This window comes from Rhinatrema bivittatum, chromosome 5 (assembly GCF_901001135.1).
Source record: "Rhinatrema bivittatum chromosome 5, aRhiBiv1.1, whole genome shotgun sequence".
Taxonomy (NCBI): Eukaryota; Metazoa; Chordata; class Amphibia; order Gymnophiona; family Rhinatrematidae; genus Rhinatrema; species Rhinatrema bivittatum.
In genome coordinates, this window is record NC_042619.1 from 105,944,130 (window position 1) to 105,971,550 (window position 27,421).

Consider the following 27,421-nt stretch of genomic DNA (forward strand, 5'->3'; position numbering starts at 1 on the left):
AGATTTAGGCATCTAGCATTGTTTACCTTAAAACCCAGACAGACAGACAGCTCTCAGAGCATTCACCTGGGGAGGGGAATAAATGCCCAGGGAGGAACAGTGCAGCCCAGGATAAGAGGAGGTAGTACCACAGAGTATGCAAAGATGTTGTATAAATGAATACCCTACCTTTTGAGATAGAAACTGCTGAGGCAAGCAGGCTGTTACTTCTTTTCTTTCTATATGTAGCACACCCTACAGTTTCTCTACCAGTAAGTCCTGGGTGTCAAGTTCAGCTAGTTAGTATAGGATGGTTGGTGGGGGAGGTTCTATTAAAATAAAACCCCTCCCTCTGTGGGGTCTGGAATGGTCGTGCCCCTGGAAATGCTTTATAACAGTGCTCTGGCTGAAGCTTGAGAGGCAGTCCCTTTTGGTTTCTTGGAGTTCAGAGGTAGATAGGAGCTTAGCTTTTTTTGTTTTGCAGGCCCAATCAGAAGAGCCAAGCAAGCCCTGTTTGGTGGTCCTGACAAGGGTCAGGAGGGGTTTTTCCTTTCTATTCCACTCTCTGGCTGGTCTGGAGTTTTCCTCTGAGTACATTTTTTAAATGTAACCTTTTAAGTGGTAAGAGCCTTACTGGAGCCAGAATACCTCCTGGGCTCAGGGAACATGGAACAAGGAGGGAGGTTTCAATGACCTGCTGTAAGGATCACTCCAGTGTTATTCTCAGTTTTTCAAAGATTTAGTTTCAAGATCCAGGAGGAAGTTGTGACTGCCCTTCTTTCCTGACTGTAGCATAGAGCATCCTGCTTCAGGGGATCCCTCCTATCAGAGATCACAACAAGAAAGAACAAAAGGACTGCATCAGAAACAAAGGAAACTGTGAGTAAAAGCAAAGCCTAACATCAATGAAGACACCTATCTGGTGCTTCTAAACTCCTGAGGGATATCATGCGAAGGATAAGGATTATGCTTACTATTCTCCATGGCAAAAGTCAAATAGAAGAATTGACTACTTCTCATGCACACCTAATTTCCTTGCCAAGACCAAGGGTTGTGCCATACTACCCTGTACTATTTCAGATCAGAACTCTGTGGAATTGGTCTTAAACCCAGTTGACACTCAATCCATTACTTCTATGAGGAGATTGAAAACTTCTCTACTTGAAAAATTGGGAATTTCTTAATGTGATTAAAAGAACAGTACAGGAGTTTAATAAATACAACCCTATAAGTGAGTACTCACCTATTCTTAGATGGGAGAATGTCAATGCTTATTTAAGGGAGGAAATAATTAGCTATGCAAATTTCATCCAGAAGCAGAGACTTCAGAGGGTGGAAATGCTCACAGATGCGGTTAAACAACTTGAGATTCAACACAAGAGGGATTGTTTGAGCAAAACATATAAAACGTTAGAAGATACCGCAATGTCAGCGATGGGTTTCAAACAACACCGCAATGTCACCGATGGGTTTCAAACAACAAATCAACAAACCCACTCACAAAGCAGGCCACACGCTCGATCTCTTCTTTACAAACTCCGGTATTTCTCTTACAAATCAACCAAATTGCAAAAAAGTCCCATGGTCTGACCATTCGCTAATCTCCACCAGCTTCTCTTTACCAAGATCAGACTCCAATCTAAACTCAAGACCCTCTTTCTTATACAGAAAACCTTGCTCCTCGGAACACCTCAGCAACCTTCTTACTTCAGATCTACCACTCATAGATGTCTCTACGCCCAATTCGGCCCTCCAATCCTGGTCCAAAATAACTAAATCTATAGCAAACACTCTCTGCCCACTGACAACCAAAACAAGGTCTTCTAATGCATCCAAAAGACAACCCTGGTTTAATGATGAACTGCGAAAGCTCAAACAACTACTTCGGCAGAAAGAAAGAAAATGGCGTAAAGCCCCCTCACCGGCCTCACTATCTGAATACAAACACTCACTCCATCTATACAAAAGTACCACGCTGAAAACAAAAAGAGACTATTACACCCGGAAAGTTCATCATCTAATCTTTGATTCAAAAGCCCTATTCGCCTTTGTCTCCAGCCTCACTAAACCCATCATTCCAGATATCCCACCAGAGCTAGCCCAGACTAAAGCAGATGAATTGGCTCTTCATTTCAATAAAAAAATATCGGATCTCCTCAATCAGCTGACTACAAACACTACTGCTCCAGATATCACATATCTCCCCCAAGACAAAAACATCCAGCTTAACGCTTTCGAACCCATCACAATCACAGAGATACATTCGGTGTTAAAGAGAACGAAACCGTCATCACACCCATTTGATCAAATCCCTTCCAAATTGCTTCTTCTCATCCCTGATACTATAGCAAAAACACTGGCAGAAATCATAAATTGCTCCCTATCACATGGGATCTACCCAGATGACCTAAAAACAGCCTCAATCAAGCCACTGCTAAAAAAAACCAAATCTAAATGCTTGTGATCCCAATAACTTCCGCCCAATTTCCAACCTCCCATTCATAGCTAAAATCATGGAAAAATTGGTAAACACCCAACTATCCAACTACTTAGAGGACCACAGTATTCTATCCCCAAACCAATATGGTTTTCGCAAAGCTGCAAGCACCGAAACCCTACTACTCTCTCTCACGGACTTCCTCATTTCTGGAATTGATAAAGGCCAATCATTTTTACTAATCCTCCTTGACTTCTCGGCGGCCTTCGACACCGTCAATCACACCCTACTTCTAAAACAACTGGCAAACATTGGATTGACAGGTGCTACACTAAACTGGTTCAAAACATTTCTAGAAAACAGAGGATATAGAGTTAAAATTCACAATAAAGAATCCCAATACCACCCTTCTAACAGAGGGGTGCCGCAAGGTTCATCACTTTCACCCACGCTCTTTAATGTCTACCTGTTACCACTATGTCAACTTCTTACAAAATTAAACCTGAAACACTTCCTTTTCGCAGACGACGTACAGATCGTGATTCCCATAAAAGAAACAATCTAAAAAACAATGGAACACTGGGACAGTTGCTTATTAGAAATTAAACTTCACCTCACCAGCCTAAACCTCGTACTTAACGCTTCAAAAACGGAATTCCTGCTCATATCACCGGAAAACAATAACACACTTCCAAAACCAACCGCACTCCTTCAAACTACCCATGTAAGAGATCTAGGAGCTATCTTAGACAATCGTCTCAACCTTAAAACATTCATTAACCAAACCACCAAAGATTGCTTCTACAAATTACATATTCTGAAAAGAATCAAACCACTTTTCCACACTATGGACTTTAGAACAGTCTTGCAAGCAATAATTTTTTCCAAACTAGATTATTGCAACTCATTACTATTAGGCCTCCCAGCTTCTTATACCAAACCCCTACAAATGGTTCAGAACTCCGCAGCCAGAGTCCTTACAAATTCCAGGAAAATGTACCACATCTCCCCTATCTTCCAAAAACTCCATTGGCTACCAATCCACTATAGAATCATGTACAAATCCATCAACATCATATACAAGACCATCAACCAACACACGCAACTCGATCTACAAATACCATTTAAAAAATACACTTCCGCCAGACCTATCAGGGAATACTACAAAGAGTCACTCCAAATTCCAAATGCCAAAACTTATCAACATAAATCCTTGAGTCTCAGAGCCTTCTCTACAGCAGGTCCAGTTCTGTGGAACTCTATACCACCTGATCTGAGACAGGAGCCATGTGCTCTAACATTTAGGAAAAGACTAAAAACTTGGCTTTTCAAAAAAGCATTTCCAAGCCTTGAATAAAACGCACTCATCAACACAAACTCCTATGTAATATCTGGATCCAAATAAGAATCCACCTATCACAAACTTACACTCATTATTACCTTTTGAGTTTTTATCATATCATCACCATGCACTACTGTGTCATATTTATTCTCTTGGTTATTTATATTACCGCTCATATTTTTGTACCGTCACATTCATTCAAATAGGCTTATTTATTTAATCTGCTACACTATTACTTTAATTGTATGAAATGTAAATATTGCATTGTTTAACCTCTCCCCTCTTCCAGTTCCAAGTTAATTTTCCCTGTTTTATTGTAACTTTCTCACACCTTTTAATTGATTCTCTGTATTTAAAGTTCACAGTTGTATTGGAAATATTTATTACGTTACGCTATACTTTACACACATTGTTATTTGTAAACCGGGTTGATGTGATGCCTATCATGAAACTCGGTATAACAAAAATAATAAATAAATAAATAAATAACGATACTCAGTAAGAACTCCGCTCCTTAGAAACAGATAAAAATTGAGCAGGCTCTTATATCTGCAGCGTCTTATTAGCATGAGCGATGAAACCAAAGGCATGTAAATCTCATATTGTTCTGCTAAAAGATCAAGAGGGCTTGAATGCTACCACCCCATATGAGATAGAAAAACTGTTGGTGCAATACTTTTCTAACTTGTATTCCGACACAGCTCCAAAGGATGCTGAGGTAATTCAGGAGTTCTTGGACATTATAGATCTCCCTGCTCTCATAGATGCTCAACGAGAAATGTTAGCTGAGCCAATTACTCTTTTGGAGATCCAGACGGCTATTTGTGTGCTCCCAGGTGGGAAGTGCCTGGGTCCCGATGGATACCACATTGATTTTTACAAGAAATGCCTGGATGATGTGGCACCCTTTTTGTTATCTTTATATAATAGTGCTGGAATGATGTATTCTTCTTTATGTGCATTGGGGACGCAATTATTGAGCTCATTCATAAGGCTGAGAAAGACGCCGCAGTGTGTGGCTCTTATTGCCCTATTTCTTTGCAAACTCCAATTTGAAAATATTAGCTAAAATGCTACAACTTTGATTGGAATGTGTGCTCCCCTACTTAGTAAATCATGACCAGACAAAGAGCATGTTTCTACTATCAATACCTGGCATTTGTTTAACATTAAGCACCTATCTAAAAAGCTGGGGAAAACAGAACTAATTGTTTCACTGGATACAGAGAAGGCCTTTGATCGTATTTCCTGGCCTTTTCTGTTTTCAGTACTGAGAAACGTGGGATTGCCGGAACGATTTATGTATTGGCTAGGAGCCAGGTATGCTGCCCCTAGAGCCTGCCTCTTAATAAATGGGGTGCTGTCCCCTTTTTTTCCTCCATTGCACGAGGCACAAGCCAGGGTTGTCCACTGTGTCTGCTGCTTTTCAATCTTGCTATAGAGCTGCTTGCGGTTCTGGTTAGGCAGCAGCAGGAAATAACTGGTTTTTCAGTTTGGGGTAAATATGCATACCATATCCCTTTATGCAAATGATGTTCTGGTTTTCTTTTCAAACCCATGGGTCTCGGGCCGGGCTCTGGTGAGACTGTTGAAGAACTTTGGTGTATTGTGGTATATGGTTAACTGTGAAAAGTCAGAAATATTCCCATCTGACCTAAGGTGCATGGCAGGATTTAAAATAGTGAGCGAGGTTTCTGGTACTTGAGGGTTTATATACACAGGGACTCTAGGTGTCTTTTCAACACGAATTATGATAGTTTATTAGCCAAAGTTACAAGCGACTTGCAAAAGTGAGTGGATTTACCAATCTCCTGGGCTGGGTGCATAAATCTTAATAAATGAATGTTCTCTCAAAGTTTTTATATTTGTTCCAGCAAGTCCTATGTCACATACTGGCTAAGATCTTTGACATTCTTCATGGCCTGATTTTTAAGTTTTAGAATTCTCATAAAGCACATATCAAACTGGTGCAGATCCATCTGTAAGTCTTCCTGCACCCTCCTGAAAACTATTACTCTTTCTACTGACTGTAGCAGTACATAATATTATGGCCAACTGGAAACATAGTGTTATGCAATCTGAACACCTATGATGGAATTCTGTTTGTTTAGCAAATATGAATGTTGTGTCCGTCGGTCTTCAACAGCTTCGCCCCGCCTACCTCTCTCTACTTGCAGCTCCTCCCACTCACCTTGGACTGATGGCCGCTGCGGCGTCTGCTTGCCGTTCTCTCCGGCGTCCTCGGACCGACTTTGATGCTGCCTCCCGCCATTCTCCTTCAAGGTACCTCTAGGGCGCACGTGCACACGCCGCCCTCATCTTTAACTCTACGTTGGCGCGAACCTCAGGGGCGTCCTCTTGTTCTGACGTCATAACGTCCGGGTATATCTGCCTACAGTATTTGCTAGCTCATTGAGTTAGCAACAGGATTCTTACAGATGGGATTCGCTCTCTGTTCTAGCTACTCTACCACTCTAGTACTATCTGAAACTCTTACTAGCCTTATGGGTCTCTAACGGGGTACCTGCTCCTCAGGGGCCTCTTTGCTTCTTTCAGGTGCTATCAGGAAACCGGTACTCCCTCCTCGAGGGCCCATGTTTCCTGAGTCACTACCTGCAACCTCTACCCTTCTACTTGGAAGAACTAACTTACAGCTACCATCAGTGAGTACAGAAACCATCTCTTTCCACAGTACTGCTTCACTGGAACCAGGTACTCGCTCCTTAAGGGCCTGCTATCTGCTCCGGTGCCAGACCTCTCGTCCAGTGGAATCTCTGTTACTGCTAAGTGAGTACAATGCTACTGAGTCTCTCTGCTCTAAGTGATCAGGTACTCGCTACTCGTGGGCCTGCTCTCCCTGTCTCGGAGCTTCCCTTATTTCAACATTAGGACTCTGAATGCTATTCTCATTGTTTGCTCATAACTCTCAGTCTCTTTCCACTACATCACTGTCCTGCAGAGGATCCGCTGTTCCAGCGTTCTGTGTGAGATGCGCCCAGCCAGGCTCTACAACCACTACTCACTACTGCCACCTCTGGTGGTTACCAAAACTGTTTAATAAAAGATTCAAATCTGTGTTTTGGGTCCAGAGTCTAGCCTGACACTGTGGTCCCTCACGGGACTGCCCCCCATGGGTGTGGTCAGCTGCCACAGTGTCCAAGGATCCACCCAAACACCATTAACCATAACAATGAAAAAGCAATGGCTAATAAATTTCACAGATTGGCATCCTGGGGCCGGGTGTAGAAGCCTCTTGACGATTATATAGCAACACTAATTACAGCCTGCACGGCGTTGGCTGCACAGCTCATAGCACACACATGCACTTATCTTTTATTTGAGTTGGTTTATTTTTCCTTTTTCTCTTTCTCTTTTCTTCTCTTTTCTCCTACTTTCTTACTACTACCGTTTTCTTTCACTCATGTAAAAATCAGAGGTTTTCAATGACATGTTTTCTATTATGCTGCTATTATTTGGCATGGTCCTATTATTTTGTATTCATGTTATGACCTCTCAATAAACAGTAGGGATGTGAATCGTTTTTTGACGATTTAAAAAAATCGTCAGATATTTTTTTAAATCGTCAAAAATCATTAGAGTCGCGATACAATACAAATTCCCCCGATTTATCGTCAAAAATCGTTAAATCGGGCACGGGAATTATTTGGGGGGAGGGTGGGAAAACTGGCACACCAAAACAACCCCTAAACCCACCCCGACCCTTTAAAACCAATCCCTTACCCTTCCCCACCCTCTCGAAGCCCCTCAAAATGTTAAAATACCTAGTGGTCCAGTGGAGGGGGGTCCCGGCGCGATCTCCCGCTCCCGGGCCATCGGCGCCATTTTGGCTGCCACTAATATAAATGGCGCCAATGGCCCGATTAAAAAAAAAAAACAACCCACCCGACCCTTTAAACCGACCCCCTTAGCCTCTCCCACTCTCCCGACCCCCCCCCCCCCACCCAAAAAAAACCCTTTTAAAATTACCTGGTGGTCGGGGGGGCGCGGGGAGCGATCTCCCGCTCTCGGGCCATCAGCTGCCACTCATAAAGATGGCGCCGATGGCCCTTTGCCCTTACCATGTGACAGGGTATCCATGCCATTGGCCGGCCCCTGTCACATGGTAGGAGCACTGGATGGCCGTATTGCCAATATTCAAAATGGCGCCGGCGCTACCTTTGCCCTCACTATGTCATAGGGGCCGACGGTCGGCCCCTGTGACATAGTGAGGGCAAAGGTAGCGCCGGCACCATTTTGACTACTGGCAATACGGCCCGAGTGCAGGAGGTCGCTCCCGGACCCCCACTGGACTTTTGGCAAGTCTTGTGGGGGTCAGGAAGCCCCCCCAAGCTGGCCAAAAGTCCCTGGGGGTCCAGCGGGGGTCTGGCAGCGATCTCCTGCACTCAGGCTGTATTGCCAATATTCAAAATGGCGCCGGCGCTACCTTTCACCTGTCACATGGTAAGGGCAAAGGGCCTCGGTGCCATTTTTATTAACGCAGCTGATGGCCCGGGAATGGGAGATCATTCCCCGCGGCCCCCCTGGACCACCAGGTATGTGTAAAAAGTTTTGGGGGGTCAGGAGAGTGGGGGAGGCTAAGGGGGTAATTTTAAAAGGTCGGGGTAGGTTTTTTTTTTATCGGCGTGGGCCTCACTAAAAAAAATTAGTGATGTGAATTGGAATCGGAACCGATTCCAATTCACATCTCTAACGATCAGATCCCCCCCCCCCAGTCGAACCCGATCGTTAAAACGATCGGGCACACAATTCACATCCCTAATAAACAGATATAAACATAAAAAAAAAATAAAAAGCACATATCAAACTGAGGGGGTCATTTATCAAAGTGCTATATGGCGTTTTCCCATGCAAAAAACGCCTTTAACGCATGCAAAAGCACCATAACGTTTAGTGCGATGCAAATGAGAGGATATTAGGAAAGGAATTTTGGCCAAGTGGGCTGGGCTCACAGTTTTGTGAAGCTGTATCACATGGCTTTATCACAAATTTTAACTACACCTTTTTCATTTGCATAAAGCCATGCGATAGGGTGTTATCATGGTTGTGATGTTTTTCAGGAGAGAGAGAGATAGAGAAAAAGAGAGACATAATGCCCTCACGCTAGATACGTTTTTATAACTCTAAGGGAGGCCCACCTAGTAAGTCGAGGTGAGGTTTAGGTATTAGTGTAGGGGTTAGGGGCCAATTTGACATTCAAAGTGAGACATACGAACAGAACAATGCTCTCTTGTGAAGATTTGATGACCTTTGGAATGTGGAAACTCACCCAAAGATGAGATTTATGCAGTGTTCTCTCAACCTAGCTTGATGGACTCTCTACCTGGATAACATCAAGCTAGGTTGAGAGAACATTGCACAAATCTCATCTTTAGGTGAGTTTCTTCACTCCGAAGGTCATGAAATCTTCACAAGAGAGCACTGTTCTGTCCGTACGTCTCACTTTGAATGTCAAAGTGGCCCCTAACCCCTACACTAATATCTAAACCTCACCTCGAATTACTAGGTGAGCCTCTCATAAAGAAATAAATACCTATCTAGCGTGAGGGCATTATGGCTAGTCTCTCTCTCTCTCTCTCTCTCTCTCTCTCTCTCTCTCTCTCTCCCTCCCTCCCTCCCCCTCCCCCCCCCAGGAGGGCCCTGATAGCTTGGCTGGCTCTCCAGGAGCTTAGACCTACTAAACATGGTCCCCCCAGTGGTTGGTTGTAGGAAATACAACAATTCTGGCACTTATCTCATAGTGTGAAAAAGTTATCGCAATTTGTGGTAACTTAGCACTTCACATAGGTATTAGCGCAAATTGTAATAAACTGCCTATTACCATAAAACATGCCCCTATTGCATGTGATATTTAGTGCATTTTGATAAATCCAGACCTGAGTTGGCTATGGCTTCCCAAAAAGCAGGGTGGAATAGCGCTTCCCAATTTTAGAGTATGTTATTGGGCTGCCCGACTAGTAACCCTTAAAATATGATTTAGACATGCAACAGCAATTTGGCAATCCTTAGAGCAGTTGAAGTCAGATTATGTTGATTTGATGATGTTGCCATTTATCTCACATGCCTGTCAATTACAAAGAAGAGTGATTAGAAACCGTCCTATTCTGGCACACACCCTTTACAGCGATAACTGGAGAAGGAGCTAGAGACTCTATCACTTTTGTCTTCTGTATATGGTAACTCCATTGTGATGGGCCTTACGTTTTCTCCGGTTTTTAAAGAATGGAGAGAATGTGGTTTGTATAGCTTAGCACAATTGTGGGAGGATGGGCAGTTTCAATCTTTTGAATCCTAAGTTTGGATTTTGATCTCCTATTGCGCATGCACACTAATTATATCTGCAGTTGCAGCAAGCACTTTCTGCTTTTGTAGATCTGACTGCCCCTCAGCCAGACCTTAACAGGATGGAAAGATACTTCTTGGACCCTGATGCATCTGTTAAAGTTACTATACTTGTTTACTAGGGTATCCTGCAGGGGAAATTTGGAAATGAAACACCACAGGATTTAATTAACCAGTGGAATGAGGATCTGGGAGTTGCGCTCGATGCCCTGGTGTGGAAAGTGATTTGGTTGGATGCACATCACAAGTCTATGTATGAGTGCCAGGTTTGATGTGCGAGCTTATGGTTTAATTATTGCATAGAACCTATCGAACACCATCATACTATTCTAGCTTATTTCCAACATATAGCTCACAATGCTGAAGAGGATGTAGTGAAAGGGGTTCATACATAAGAACATAAGAAATTGCCATGCTGGGTCAGACCAAGGATCCATCAAGCCCAGCATCCTTTTTCCAACAGAGGCTAAACGAGGCCACAGGAACCTGGCAAGTACCCAAACACTAAGAAGATCCCATGCTACTGATGCCAGTAATAGCAGAGGCCATTCTCTAAGTCAATTTGATTAATAGCAGTTAATGGACTTCTCCACCAAGAACTTATCCAAACCTTTTTTAAACCCAGCTACACTAACTGCACTAACCACATCCTCTGGCAACAAATTCCAGAGCTTACTTGTGAGTTGAGTGAAAAAGAATTTTCTCTGATTAGTCTTAAATGCGCTACTTGGGGTTTCGATTGAACCGGAATAAGGTGACGGAAGAAATTGTTGATATAATTAATCTTCCTATTTCTATAGCACCTATTGCAGGTCTCTTGGGATGCTGGGAGGGATCGTTGATACCTAGGAAATATAGAAGCCTGGATAGTCAACTGTGGTTAGAGGCGCGCTTTAAAATTGCAACTTTATGGAAGAGAAACCCGGGTAATGAGCACTAGTGCAAACAAGTGCAAAATATTGCAGACATTGAGTACTTAAGATATACTATGAGTCATGAGCAATTTAAATATCATGCCATTTGGGGACATTTTCAAACATACCCTGCAGAAAATGGAAGGTAGTATTTCAGATTTTTTTTTGTATTGCCCTTTTCTGTAGTGAGTTATGTGGCCTGCCCTTATGATCTGCCTCTTACTGTCTTTTCTGTTTATTGAATTGATGTACAGTGTCTAAAAGAAATGTTTTGTCTATCTACTATTCATTATTTGTTGTTGTATTGAAAGAAAACTTTATAAATAAAGTTATTTTAAAAAATATGCATGTAAGTGCAAACCCCACCCCTTCTCCATCTCTAGAATCACTTTTTCTCAATTCAAGTAAAGTTATTGTGACTCTGTGTGTAAGTTTGCCTGCACACAGATAGGGTAATTTTTTAAAATAATCTTTTTTCTCTAATAAAGCACTGCTTTATCCATGGAAATTACTTTGAAAATTACCCTTCGGCTTATAAATATCCTGTTAGTATCACTGATATTGTATTTTCACCTTGACTGAAATACTGCTCTAGACGCTCACAATTAAGTTTCTTTTGCTTTACAAGTCTAGGAAATTATCATCTCTAGAAATTATCCTTTTTTTTCGTTTGGTTAACAGAAATGTTTTTGTTCTTTTCTGCAGTTCTAGTTTTGAATATGTTATAATATTACAGGATTTCCTGGCATCCTTTGAAATTAAAAACCATAAGCTCATAATTATTCTAGTTCTGGGTGTAACGTCCATAGTGCACAGGCACCATCAACTTTAAAATGGGATGTGCTGTGCACCACCAACTTGGGAAGCTATTGCTTTTCCCGCCCTCCTCCCCCCCAAATGATAAGTACTGATGCCCACTAAGCTACATGCAGGCAGGTACACACAGCTTCCCCCCCTCCCCCAGTGCAGGAAGCTCGGTGGGGCTGTGTTGGAGCCCATCCCACCACGACCTGAACTGAGGAAGAGGCCAGAGGGGCCATGGTGGAGCCCATCCCTCCACAGCGCAAACTGAAGGAAGAGACTGGTGGGGATGTGTAGAGCCCAACCCACCATGGCCCAAAGTCAAAGGAGAACCCTGCGTGTATGTGAGAGCTTGAGTGTGTGTATATGTGTATATTTGAAAGAATCTGTGTGCATGCATGTGTGTCTCTCTGTCAGGCCGATACAATACAGTGCGCTCTGGTGGAGTGCACTGTTAACCGGCATTTGGACGCGCGTTTTTGATGCACTAGCTTTACCCCTTATTCAGTAAGGAGTAATAGCGCGTCGAAAACGCGCATCCAACCCCCCCTGAGACTAATAGCGCCCGCAACATGCAAATGCATGTTGCGGGCCCTATTAGTCATTCCTGTGCGATACAGTAAATAAAATGTGCAGCCAAGCGTTAATTTCTGCCAGCACCGGGGAAGTGCGCAGAAAAGCAGTAAAAGCTACTTTTCTGTGCACCCTCCGACTTAATATCATGGCGATATTAAGTCGGAGGTCCCAAAAGTTAAAAAAAAGTAAAAAATAAAAATGTAAAATGGGCTCACGGGTTGAAAACCGGACGCTCAATTTTGCCAGCGTCCGGTTTCCGAACCCGTGGCTGTCAGCGGTTTTGAGAACCGACGCCGGCAAAATTGAGCATCGGCTGTCAAACCCGGTGACAGCCGCCGCTCCTGTCAAAAAAGAGGCGCTAGGGACGCACTAGTGTCCCTGGCGCCTCTTTTTACCACAGGCCCTAATTTAAATAAATTAAGTTACTGGAGCGGGCGCTCGCCCGCTCTCCCGCGTTTTTTACTGTATCGGCCCGTTAGAGAGCTAGTGTGCCTGCATGATAGCCTGTGTGCATCCATCTGTGTGAGACTGTGTGTGTGTGTGCCTGTGAGAGCCTATGTGTCACAATACAGGCTCTCACAGACATGCACAAGCGCACATAATGTGTCTGTGACTGAATGAGAGTGTGTGAAAGAATGAATGTGTTAATATGTGTGTTTGTGAGCAAGAGAGAGAATGTAAAGTTTGTGCGGCCCTACCTCCCCCACTCCATAACAATCTCAGAATAATTGAAATCAAAAGATCCCAGGTAAGGATAAAAAGTCTCCTGCTCTCCATATTAATTTTAATTATTGGCTGTAATTAGATGTTTCATTTGTTTTGAATTATTTATTTATTTATTTAAAATCTTTTCTATACCGTCACTCAGTGGTGTACCATCACAACGGTTTACATATAGGCACGAAATAGGTTTGGTTGGTTTCTAAGTTATCCATAGGGTGCCAATATTATACGGTTACATAGTTCAATAATATATTCTAAATGATAAGTGGATTGGGGTTACTATTTGTCTGATTAATGAGATAATCATATGTGAATACTGTTTTAATTTAATATTTAATTATGACTAAAATAATAAAATACTCAGTTCAGTTTTTTATATAGGTGACATTTGCCTGTATATTTTGTTGTTATTCAGCGCCCTCACTGTGAAATGCTTTTTTGTAGAGCCAAGTTTTTAGGCTTTTTTTGAAAAGTTTCAGTTCTTTCATTAGTCTTAGCTCAAGTGGTAATGTGTTCCATAGCAATGGCCCTGCTAAGGATAGTGCTCTCTCTCTAACTTGTGTCAACTTTGCTGTTTTGACTGAGGGTATGGTTAGTAGTGCTTTATTGGCAGACCTGAGATCTATTTGAGGGACATGCAGACGTAGTGCAGTGTTTAGCCAGTCAGCATTTTCATCATTTATTAGTTTATGAATTGTGCATAGTGTTTTGTATTGCACTCTTTGTTCTATTGGGAGCCAGTGTAAATCCGCAAGTGTTTGGGTGATATGATCTCTTCTGCCTTTTCCAGTAAGTATTCTGGCAGCTGAGTTTTGTAGTATTTGTAGTGGCCTGATTGTGGTATATGGTAATCCTAGGAAAAGTGTGTTACAGTAGTCCGTCTAGCAAATATTAGTGCTTGTAGTACTGTACGAAAGTGTTTTTTAGTTAGTTTGGTGTAGCCTTCTCTTACTTTTAATGATATGTGTTGCTTAAGGCTAAGTTCCATGTCTATAATTACCCCTAGATTTCTAGCCTTATCCGTTAACTCCACTGTTTTATTATTTTTAAGTTTGATGGGATTTTGAATTTTTACAATGTTTTTTCGTTCAAGGTGTATAAATTCAGTTTTTTCTATGTTAATTACTAGTTCCATTTCGTTTAATAGTTGTTTTATTATGTCTAGGTACAACATGGAAAAATTCAGTGTTTTCTCAATTGATTCTTCAACTGGTAGAATTAGTTGAATGTCATCAGCATATATGAAGTGCAAGATACCTAGCCCTGCTAGTAGGTGGCAGAGGGGGGAGCATGTAGATGTTAAATAGAGACGCCGAGAGTGCTGATCCCTGGGGGACTCCTGTTTTTAGGTTGATCTTGTCTGATATGGTGTTTTTTATCTGTACCTGATAGGATCTATTTGTAAGATAGGATGTGAACCATTCAATTGTTTTTTTTTTGTAATCCAATTTCTTCCAGTCTTGTTAATAGTATGTTGTGGTTTACTGTGTCAAATGCTGCGGACAGATCTAATAGTATCAAGATGTATTGTTTTCCGCTATCAAATCATTTTTTTTCTGGGAAATAATAGAAGAATTTGTAATTATTGGATGTTTGTCAGATGTTTTGAAATATTGTATTGGTCTTTGGAAAATATTAGAATTAATTTATGCAAGTTTTTTAAATTATTGTATGTTCGTCTACTTTTTAGACATTTATTTTCTTTATTAGTATGGTTTAATATTATGAATGATGTTTTATCTCTTAATTTTATTGCTTGATGTTGTGCAAGGAATGATGATCTTTCTGTTTTTCCATTGTTGCATTGCATAAATACTGTGGATTCCTAAAGGCTAAGGGGCGGATTTTAAAAGGCGTGCGAATAGCCTACTTTTGTTTGCGCTCCAGGCGCAAACAAAAGTACGCTGGATTTTAGTAGATACGCGCGGAGCCGCGCGGATCTGCTAAAATCCTGGATCGGCGCGCGCAAGGCTATCAATTACGTATAGCCGGCGCGCGCCGAGCCGCGCAGCCTACCCCCGTTCCCTCCAAGGCCGCTTCGAAATCGGAGCGGCCTCGGAGGGAACTTTCCTTTGCCCTCCCCTCACCTTCCCCTCCCTTCCCCTACCTAACCCACCCGCCCGGCCCTGTCTAAACCCCCCCCTTACCTTTGTCGGGGGATTTACGCCTCCCGGAGGGAGGCGTAAATCCCCGCGCACCAGCGGGCCTCCTGCGCGCCGGGCCACGACCTGGGGGCGGGTACGGAGGGCGCGGCCACGCCCCCGGACCGCCCCGGGCCGTAGCCACGCCCCCGTACCCGCCCCCAAAACGCTGCCGACACGCCCCCGAAACGCCGCGACGACCGGGCCCGCCCCCGACACGCCCCCCTCGGAGAACCCCGGGACTTACGCGAGTCCCGGGGCTCTGCGCGCGCCGGGAGGCCTATGTAAAATAGGCTTCCCGGCGCGCAGGGCCCTGCTCGCGTAAATCCGCCCGGTTTTGGGTGGATTTACGCGAGCAGGGCTCTGAAAATCCGCCCCTTAATGAAGACAAAAATGTTGTAAGAATTCAAAGGGACAAGGGATAAACAATGTGGATCCCTAAAGGCTAGAAGATGGAAATGAAGAAGAGAGTGCAAGGGGGTAGCTTGCTGGTATGGCAGTTACTATCCTTAACCAATAAACCTTCATACTCTTGATGCAACTTCATTACTGCTCTCTGCTTCAACAGCAGGGGAAAAGAGAAATTGGATTTGAACAGCAACCAACGAGAGCCCTGACTTTTACGGTACGGGAAACTGATAAGCATGGGGTAACCTGCAAGGCACAGCAGATTTTTTTTTTAAATTTTTTATTTATGCTTATTCAAAACAAATATAAACGTTAAGTTTCAAGGTATTCAGATACTTCAACATTTCTATTACATAATTTTGCTATAAATTAAATTATCAGTTATCTATTATCAACAGATTTTACCATAAGCTTACTGGGCAGACTGGATGGACCATTTGATCCTTTTCTGCCATCATTTCTATGTTTTTATGTTTACAGTCAGGCTTATGGCTTCCTGTTCATTTTTTTGTCCGCACTTTTCTATTTATACATTGGTCTTTCTGTTCTTTATTTTGTGAAGATTTGTCTGTATTTTAAAGGTCCAATTCTTGTGTAACTTTATTCTTTGCTGTGAAAATGATGGTTCTTATCACTGGCTTTTAAGACATTATGGATATCTCTTCCTCATTTCTATTTTAAACTGAAGTTTGCTCATTATTAATTTCACTTGCAATTTTAAATGTTCTTATAGAAAATATTTTTCATACACATCTAATTGCAACTGCTGTTAGTAGATTAGGTGATTATTTAAATGATGGACTTAGCCAATGTTCCTTCTAAGGACTGGATTGTTGCAAGCATAAAATTGATAGACTTTTTGCATCAAAGAAAGTAGAGTTCATAGAGTAATGTAACTAAACATTTCTGCTAGTGAGTACAACTATTTTTCATAATACAGCCCAGTCCTTAGATGGAACACTGGTAACATGGTGGGTTGGGAAGGAAAAGGGGGTCAGGATAGTGAGTGACTAAGAGGGGAGGAGATGGAAGAGATGAGAATGAATGGAGGAAGGGAGAGATTGTATGACAGAGGGAAGGGAAGAGAGTGAATGGGGTGAGGGAGAGGGTATGTGATAGGGAAGGGAAGGGTGTGAGTGGAGGAAGACAGAGTAAAAGGGAAGAGAATGAATGGGAAGGAGACAGTGATTGAGAAGGAAGAGCGTAAGCAGGAAGGAGGGGGTGGGTGAGAGGGAAGGGAGTGAGTAGGAAGGAAGAGGTAAGTGAGAGGGCAGGGAAGGAGTGGGAAGGAAGGTTGAAGGACGAAGAGGGAAGGCAGTGAGTAGGAAGTGGGCGAGTGACTGAGAGGGGAAGGGAATGAGTGGGAAGGAGGGGGTGAGTGGCAAAGGGAAGGGAGTGGTTGGGAAGGATAGGGTGAGTAACTGAGAGGGTAGAGATGGGGTGAATGACTTTGGGGGTGAATGGAGAGGAGGGGTGAATGACTGAAAGTTAAATGAGAGGGAAATGGGAGGAAGGAAGTGGCAGAGGCGAGTGAGAAGAGAGGATGGAAAGGTTCAAGAGTGCAAGTGTGTGTGTATATATGACAGAAAGAGAAAAAATGTGTGTGTTCCTCCCATCTCCCCTTCACAAATCCACTACAATCGCAGGGTGAATGGAAATGAAAAGTTCATAGGTATGGAGATGGGGATATTGTTATTCTTATTAGTTTTAATTATTGTGTTTGATATGTCTGCTGTTTTGAAATATTTAATTCATCTTTGGAAAATGTAATATTTTTTTATCCTTATTCTTCTTAATTATATTTTCTTTTTATCATTTGTTTTGAAATATTTGTATTAGTATGGTTTACTATAATGACTGACTTTATATTTCTTGATTTTGTTTTATGAGGAATGGTGATATTTCTGTTTTTGATTTATTGCACTGCATATGAATCTGGCTTCTAGTGGTTTCCAGTTCATGATTTTTATTTGCACATTTCTATTATACTTTATGTCCTTTCTATTCTGACTTGGTAAAGTTATCTCTGTGTTATGCATTTGTAAACAAGGTGAGGTTGTCTGCTAGTCAGGAAAATGCCTTGTACCTCTTGGGTTAAAAGTTTTGCTGATTTTTGGTAGAGGCTAGGATTCATGATTGAAGGGGCTGCTCGAGTGGTAAAAATTATGGTACTTAAGCTTGCTGGATGCTGAAATGCTTGCAGCAAGTGCTGGTGGTTTGATTGGTGAGGAGTTCCAAGGGGGACTCCCCCCACCCCACACTCGTTGTGGCCGATAACTTGTAATATGGCCCCATTACAAAAAGGTTGGCCCACCCCTGTCCTAGGGCACATGGCAGCTGCAAACTTTCTGGTGCACCATCAATTTCAGCAGTCACTCTATGCCCCTGATTCTAATTTTAGAAAAATATACAATCATTTTAGTACTTTGTGTATATTACACAGGTTAAATTTAAACAAAATTTGGAAAATAAATAAATAATCAGTGACAAAAACAGTTCAGTTAAAATGTCTGAATATATCACAGTAAAATATTTAACCAAAATATTTATTTTTTATGAGAAAACTAACCAGCTGTAATAAATGAATCGAAACTGAACTTCACTATATCCCTTGAAGAAATTTGTTAAGTAAAACAGAGTTTATGAGTACATTGAAAAAAATTCTATGCTTGATGATGAATGCCCTCATGCTGAGGTTATATCAGAAAATCAATATTTGTAAAATTGAAACAGTATAGGTTTGTATTGATCTACGTGGCTAAATCAAAATGAAAGGCTTTGTAACAGCTTTCTTAGACAGCCTTCGAGCCAGTAATGGCAGACTATCAATTTTAGCTTTCTACTGATAAATCAGCTTGAAAATTGGATGTCAAATTTTTTTCACTGAAATAGTGATTTTTCCATGCCCTTTAACCCTTTCTAACTTATTACTCTGGTATATAAGACTTGGCTTTTGCTTAAGGAAAGCAGATACCATATATGACTTTTTAGATATATTCTCAAATAGTTCATAAAGATGTAATAACATAATTTATATGCATTCCTGTTTATTACTTAATAGTGTAATTATTGAAAGCAAAACATAATTTAATTTCAGAACTTAAAAATACCAGTTTAAACTGCCATGCAGTATTCTTTTTTTGGTCCTAATAGCATATAAAGATCAGAATCCCAACTGCCACTTTTAGGAATTAACGTTTCAGGAAATGTTTTAGCTTTCATGAAGTCAGAAATTGATTTATCTCCTAGAGGATTGATTTTCTTTTCTATTTTTTGTTTTGTTTTACTACTTGGTGCTTTTGAAAATATGTTTGACAATGTGCATACCTTAAGTAAACCAGCTTTAGCCATTCTTTTATCCTTTTCAGTGGAAAATTGTACATTTGATTCTTGTTTGTATTTATTGTGTTTAAATAACCAAATGGCTATACATTTGAAAATAGTCTGCACAAAGCTTTAATTACATGAGATAGAAAACAACCTTAATTTCAATTTAATGCTGCAGGCCACAGTGACAGCTGACAGAGAGCCATACCTTCACGTCTGCACAGCAGACCTGAAGTTAGCTTGAGTGGGTATTGATTGTGAAGTTTTCTGTTGTATAATTACTTTTTGCTGGAGAAAAATGTGGTGTGTATTGATCTGGATGGAAGCATTTGAGTAGCAGTTTCCCTTGGCTAATAGTGGGTGTCATCTTTCAGCCATGATGAATGATAACATACTGGCTCAGTGTAATTACTTTGTGGTGAAATGAACCTCCTGTACCCTTTTCTTCTCCCTCTCTCTCATGTCAAAGGGATACCGTAATCATCTTAATCTTAAAACCATGATTTACCAAACTAATAATCTCCTTAATAGAGCAGATTCAGTATTTAAACCTATACCCAGGTTCTGTTATCTGCAATAAGCAAAGTATTATGGAAGTACTAAAATGCTGCATTATTTTGAGATTACAGTATAGTTTGTTTCTTGGTTGTGATTATTTGCTCATAAATTAGTAAAAGCATGTCTCAGAATAAGGTCAACTGTTTAATTAGAAATTAAGAAGCATGCATTAAAATATGTAGCATTTTGGTAAAACTTAAATTATTCACACTATTGCAGGTAAGAAATTGTCCCTATAGTCCTAGAGGGTTGATCTGCTGTCTTGCAAAATATATAGAGGATCATATTCAAAGCCATTTAGCTGGATAACTCACAATTTATCCAACTAAATGCCTAGTTTTCAATATCCTGGGTACTTAGCCAGCTAACTTTTAGCTGTTTAATTAATGGGCATTTTGGAATCATTCGGGGGGGGGGGGGGGGGGGGGGGTGGGAGATGAACAAGCTAGCCAGGTAACTTATCCGGCTAACTCTGATATTAGGAGTTAGCCATATACTATTTTTGACTAACTGTACCCATGCCCCAAAGCAAGTCTGTTATCTGGACGTGTGTGGCTGAGTAACTTTTGACTTAACCAGCTATATTCAAGGGAATATAGCTGGTTAAGAAGCTATACTGAAAACAAAAAAAGTGGAGTGAGGGCCTACTGGTCCTTTTTTATACCCATACTCAGTGGATAGTTTATGGGCCCTGTCAAGCTTTGCATGCACCCACCCACCTGTTCAAACCCCTCCAAGCATAGGTTTATATTGTGCTCAAAATAAAGCAGTCACTGTTGCTCAGTGGCCTCCTTTTCCTCCACACCCTTGCCCAGGTAACCACAATCAGCATTGATGTCTTTCTTCTCCCTTTCCCTTTCCCTCTCCCCCACCCCCTACCCCAATGCTAACTCTTTCACCCACCCAGCACCTTTGCTAACTCCATTTTCTCAGTTGACAAGCAGGACTGAATTAGCCATGACTTGTAAGTTTCATGGCACATTAGGTGACATCATCTGATGGTTTTGAACACCGTGTAAAGATGGTTTTTGTGTAAATATCCTTTTGCCTCCCATCCACCTAAGCAGCACCCCCTTCAGAGGTGCTTGCTCCTTGTAAATTATAACCATCTGCCTACTCCTTGTAATTTATAGCCATATTTATTTAGTTGTTTTTGTTTCCTTAATACCACAGTTACTGTTCAATGTAAAGGCTTCGCCTAAAGTTATTAAGTTACTTGTAAACCGATGCAATGTGCAAACGGATGTCGGTATATAAAAGGTTTTAAATAAATAAATAAATACCATTCTCTCTTAGCTCATAGAGCTTTAGCTTTGCTGAGCATGGGTGAAAGTTCCCACATGTGTGTTGCCTAGTGAACTGCTCAGACTTTTTTCATCTGAGCTTCAATATGGAGGGTACCCTATCTCTTTGTTTTTTTATCGGGGCATATTTTCAAAGGGGTATGCGTGTAAGATACATGCGTACCCCCTGAAAACCTGCCCCAAGTTCCCCCTGCGCGCACCGAGCCTATGTTGAATAGGCTTAACGGCGCACGCAAGCCCCGGGACGCGTGTAAGTCCCGGGGCTTTCCTGGGGGTGTGTCGGGGGCATGTCATGGTGGCGTGTCATCCGGGGTCGGGGCCGCGGGCGTGGTTCCAGACTGGGGGCATTTCGGGGGCATGGCCAAGGCCTCCAAAACCACTCCTGGGCCGGGGAACCATGCGCCGGTGGCCGACCCGGCGCTCGCAAGTTACGCCTGCCCCGGGCAGGTGTAACTTGTCCAACAAAGGTAGGGGGGGGTTTAGATAGGGCTGGGGGGATGGGTTAGGTAGGGGAAGGTGTGGGAGGGTGGAAGGAAAGTTCCCTCCGAGGCCGCTCCGATTTCGGAGCGGCCTCGGAGGGAACGGAGGTAGGCTGTGCGCTGACCCCGGATTTTAAAAGATACGCGTGTATCTATTAAAATCTGGCGTACTATTGTTTGCACCTGGTGTGCGAACAAAAGTATGCGTGGGCGTAGTTTTTAAAAATCTATCCCCTAGTGACTTATCTTGATAATTTTCTGTTTTATAAATTTTTTTTCGAATTCCGTGTTGCCTCACTTACTCAGCAGCCCCCAAACACCAATTTTCAGTGCTATTAAAAAAGAAATTAAAAGTCCTTCACATAAAATGTCCTGCTCTAAGAAGACCACCCTCAGTGGCTTCAAGGATTGCATATGTGGTAAGAAAATGTCCATCACTGATACGAGTCCATATGTGGTAAGAAAATGTCCATCACTGTTACCAGTGTCTAGTCATGATCAGGCCCTTATCTTAACTGTTATTACTGCAGCTGCATATCACCACAAACTCAGAAATGCAGAGCCAGAAAGATGGGTGAGCTGCACAAGTCTCTAAAGAGCCATAACTGTTCCTTCTCCTGAAGCGGAGTCTTTTTTAGTTTTGTAGGTGCCGAGATGAGCAGGAAGTCCTTAAATAGACCTCTCCCTTTTTGGAGCAAGCCTGGGTGCCCTCCACTTCTTCAGGGTTGAGCAAGAAGAAAAAATACAATTGTCAGTCATCCACAAGCACTTCACAGGCACCACGGGACTTGGAGCAGAGTAAGAAGAAGAAGTGTCACTCTTCAAAGCCAGTGGCACCATTGATGCCAAAGAAGCAGCACCAAGCCTTGGTACCAGCAAAACAGTTGATGCATGAAGCCCCAGCAACATCAATGCACCATTCGCCTCAACACCAGTGTTGCTTCCTCCTTCATGTTACGATGAGGGCCCGTACCTGTTCTCTGCCGACAGCTCCTCGATGCAGCAGGGGCACTTGTCAGCAGCGTCCTCATGGTGCTGAGCGGCACAGCACATGCAATGTCTTGGCTCTTTCCCCCCTAGTACATTGATGTTCCTCCCAGAAGCCCCTGCGCTAGCACGGGAAATTGAAAGTATTTAAACCCAACCTTCCAGCACAAGCCTTGCCTTGGCTACAGGCTTGCTTGACAGGTGCTGCTTCATTCTGTGTTCCCTCAGGGTGCCTCAAACCCTGCCTGGACTGGATTCTGCTTTATCTACTGCCTGCCTCTCACCCTGGTTTGGACTTGGATTCTGCCCTTTGCTGCCTGCCTCTGATTCTGGTTTGGACTTGGATTCTGTTTTGCCTGCTGCCTGCCTCTGATTCTGGTTTGGACTTGTACTCTGCCCTTTGCCTGCCTCAACCCCTGCCTGGACTAGGTTCTGCTTGTCTGCTCTCTGCCCTGAACTCTGCCTGGTCTTGACCCCTTTTAGTACTCCCACCTGGACATCTCAGCAGCCTTCGCTCAGTCGCCAGATTGAGGTAAGACTGTTACACTATCATTTGGATCCACGCATCCTAACACTTCAGTTCCATTGTCACATCAAATATGGATTCCCTCAAGCCTTGGAGCATGGATTGGTGCCATTAATGCACCAGGCTTCAGTGCTGCTGATGCAAATAGAGATATGCTCCACTTACCTCCTTCTACCTCAAAGGCTCTTTGTCCATCAGGACTTCTTGAGCAAGTTTTCTATCTAGACACACTGTATCCCATCTGCTCGGTGATGCTCTTAATATTTATATCCCACTAATATAAAAGGTTAATGTTCTGTCACACATTCATAAAGATAAATATACAATATATAGATCCACTTTATTATTTATAGCACTACAAAATTTTGAGAAATACTTTTTAATATAATATATAATTGACAATATCAAAATATAAATATTACATCATATTATTTATATTGTCCAACAAACCCCTTATATTAAAATACCCAAATGAAAATCACTCATACATATATAATCATTCACACTCATACTTATATGAAAATTTTTTTTAAAAACAACAAAAATGTGATTGCTCAAAAAAAAAAAAAAAACAACACATGGCCAAATGAGCATTATTATATGTTGATGAACCATGTAGGTGTAGATTATCTTGATATCCCATCTTCAAAATACCTCCGTGCATGGAGACAGTCCCTATGTGGTTTACTCGATGTTCACCTTCCATACACCATTGTATGAGTACAGTTAGTCTTGATATACCACCTTTCAAAACACCAACATGTATATTTAACCCCAGTGCAAATATTGCAGAGAGCCTTCAAGAGAAGCCCATCTTGGTTTCTGAAGAGGATGTTCCACCCCCAAAGTTTGGCTAGAGGATACGTTAGCCCTTAGACCAAGTGCTAGAGTTGGTGAAGACTTTCTTTGCCTTTCTGGCGGCATATCTGATACTCTCCAGAGTATCAGATATGCTTTCTCAAGAAGGAGTCTTAAGAACATAAGAACATAAGAAATTGCCATGCTGGGTCAGACCAAGGGTCCATCAAGCTCAGCATCCTGTTTCCAACAGAGGCCAAAACCAGGCCACAAGAACCTGGCAATTACCCATACACTAAGAAGATCCCATGCTACTGATGCAATTAATAGCAGTGGCTATTCCCTAAGTAAAATTGATTAATAGCCATTAATGGACTTCTCCAAGAACTTATCCAAACCTTTTTTGAACCCAGCTACACTAACTGCACTAACCACATCCTCTGGCAACAAATTCCAGAGCTTTATTGTGCGTTGAGTGAAAAAGAATTTTATCCGATTAGTCTTAAATGTGCTACTTGCTAACTTCATGGAATGCCCCCTAGTCCTTCTATTATTCAAAAGTGAAAATAACCGAGTCACATCTACTCGTTCAAGACCTCTCATGATCTTAAAGACCTCTATCATATCCCCCCTCAGCCGTCTCTTCTCCAAGCTGAACAGCCCTAATCTCTTCAGCCTATCCTCATAGGGAAGCTGTTCCATCCCCTTAATCATTTTGGTTGCCCTTCTCTGTACCTTCTCCATTGCAACTATATCTTTTTTGAGATGCGGCGACCAGAATTGTACACAGTATTCAAGGTGTGGTCTCACCATGGAGCGATATAGAGGCATTATGACATTTTCCATTCTATTAACCATTCCCTTCCTAATAATTCCTAACATTCTGTTTGCTTTTTTGACTGCTGCAGCACACTGAGCTGATGATTTTAAAGTATTATCCACTATGATGCCTAGATCTTTTTCCTGGGTGGTAGCTCCTAATATGGAACCTAGCATCGTGTAACTACAGCAATGGTTATTTTTCCCTATATGCAACACCTTGCACTTGTCCACATTAAATTTCACTGCCATTTGGATGCCCAATATTCAAGTCTTGCAAGGTCCTCCTGCAATGTATCACAGTCTGCTTGTGATTTAACTACTCTAAATAATTTTGTATCATCTGCAAATTTGATAACCTCACTCGTCATATTCCTTTCCAGATCATTTATACATATATTGAAAAGCACCGGTCCAAGTACAGATCCCTGAAACACTCCACTGTTTACCCTTTTCCACTGAGAAAATTAACAATTTAATCCTACTCTCTGTTTCCTGTCTTTTAACCAGCTTGTAATCCACGAAAGGACATCACCTCCTATCCCATGACTTTTTAGTTTACATAGAAGCCTCTCATGAGGGACTTTGTCAAACGCCTTCTGAAAATCCAAATACACTACATCTACCGGTTCACCTTTATCCACATGTTTATTAACCCCTTCAAAAAAATGAAGCAGATTTGTTAGGCAAGACTTCCCTTGGGTAAATCCATGTTGACTATGTTCCATTAAATCATGTCTTTCTATATGCTTTACAATTTTGTCCTTGAGAATAGTTTCCAATATTTTTTCCGGCACTGAAGTCAGGCTCACTGGTCTGTAGTTACCTGGATCGCCCCTGGAGCCTTTTTTAAATATTGGGGTTACATTGGCCACCCTCCAGTCTTCAGGTACAATGGATGATTTTAATGATAGGTTACAAATTTTAACTAATAGATCAGAAATTTCATTTTTGAGTTCCTTCAGAACCCTAGGATGCATACCTTCCGGTCCAGGTGATTTGCTACTCTTTAGTTTGTCAATCTGGCCTACTACATCTTCCAGGTTCACAGTGATTTTGTTCAGTTCGTCTGACTCATCACCCCTGAAAACCATCTCTTCTTTGCCTGCAAACTCAGAGGTACCCAATCGAAACCTTCATGAGGGAGTTTGAATATTCGCCACTCTGTTATAGCTGAGTCCAGCCTGTTGGAGGATGTTCCCAAGGCGTTCTCCCCTCTGAAGCAATGAAATACTTCACCTCAGTCTCATAAATCATCAATGTGCTCCTGAATTAATGTTTCTTCTCCTCTTGTGTCAGGGAAGCTGATAGCAATTCCAATGCATCTCATCCTGCAAGAATTATGACAAGATTGTGGGAGAATCTAATGTCCTGTGTTCCAGTAGCCAGAAAATTAAGCCTAAATTATAGAGTCCAAAAATAATCAGAATTCAGCATGGTGCAGCTGCCCCATCAATTGATCATTTTGAAGTCAGTGCTAAAGTGGGCAAAGAAAACAAGGATATTCTCCAATGATTTACCAGGAAAATATCTCCGGCTGCTGTGCAACGTTTGAGTAAAGATACTCCAAAGTTCCATGCCTAATGTTCGCATTTCAGTTCACCAGTTCTATGTGGTACAGTACTGACATGATTGCATTCAGAAACTGAGACCACTGCTATACCCAGTTGATGAAGAAACCACACCACATTTCTGCAGCCACTTCTGGAATCAGAATAAAGCATATGCCATTTCATTTGATCAATACACAAGACATTCGACATGAGGCCAGCTCATCAGTGGTATCTTTTGGAGCATGGCGTGTCTATGGGTCAGCAGTTTGTGCAATGATGTCCTTGAGAAGTTGGTGGATGTTCCTTCCAAAGGGGATTATCTATTTGGAGACAAGCTCAGGGAAACAATTGCTCAGATAAAAGAGCAATATGTTGCAGTGTAATAGCTCGCTTTGAGCAGCAGTTATCAAGGTGTCCTTATTTTGCTATTAAGCATTCTTACTTATAAAGTTGCCTTTTCTGGAAATTCCAGTCGTATCATACTTCACATGCACTTCCACAGCAACATCGTCTGGTTTGAGGCCAAAATCTGGACCCAGTTTTTGACCAATTATAGCACTCAACCCCGCTGGTAGGGGGGATAATTCATCTCTCCTTGGAGGAGTGGTTTAAAATCATCAGGGATCACTTGACTCAAGATTATGGAATCTGGTTACTGCTTGTGTTTCTTCGAGCTTCCAACACTTCTCAATTGTTCAGCTTTCAGTCTGGATTTGTCTTACTCACCACAGCTCCACCTGGAGATGGAGTCCCTTCTTGAACAGGAGGTGATAGAACCAGTCCCATTTGACCAATATGACCAGGGGTCCTATGCTTGCTATTTCCTTATCCCCAAGAAGTTTGAAGGACTGAGACCCATCCTGGATTTACAAAATCTGGACAAGAATCTATTACAGGAGAAATTCAAGATGAACTCACTTCACACCATTATGCCTTTCATTCAGGTGGGGGAGTAGATGTATACCCTGGATCTGACAGATGCATATGCCCACATATCCATCCATTCATCCCAACTATCTATGCTTTGTGAAAAAATCAAAGGTGATGCTGATGCTGGTGAAAGGCCAAAGGTGCTCCCCTTTGGCCTTTCACCAGCATCAGCGGTCTTTACCAAATGCCTAGCTTGTAGTAGCAGTGCATCTCCATCATCAGAGCATCTGCGTTTTCCCATTCCTGGACAACTGTGTAATGATGTGAACTTCTGAAGTGGGCATGTTGACCTCCATGACAAAGACAATCCAACTTCTTCAGTCACTGGGTTTCTTAGTAAATTTTGAAAATTTGACTCTGATCCCATCTCAGGTAATCAAATTCATAGAAGCATGGATAGACTCTCTATAGGAAAGATTACATGGATATCTTCAGCTCCCTAGCTTATCAGTGGGTGCA

General features: G+C 42.0%; 1 protein-coding gene across 6 annotated transcripts in view; it reads left to right on the forward strand.

Annotated features, from left to right (window-relative positions):
• Window positions 1-27,421, forward strand: part of NBEA (neurobeachin) — a 2,460,099-nt gene that overhangs the window by 1,437,028 nt on the left and 995,650 nt on the right. Inside the window, exon 1 of one of the 6 annotated variants that reach the window (XM_029602695.1) lies at window positions 782-858. The exons of the other annotated variants lie outside the window; for them this stretch is intronic. The gene's annotated coding sequence lies outside the window, so the exon portion shown is untranslated. Of the gene's footprint in view, window positions 1-781; window positions 859-27,421 lie in introns of those variants that run through there. 6 annotated transcript variants of the gene reach the window in all.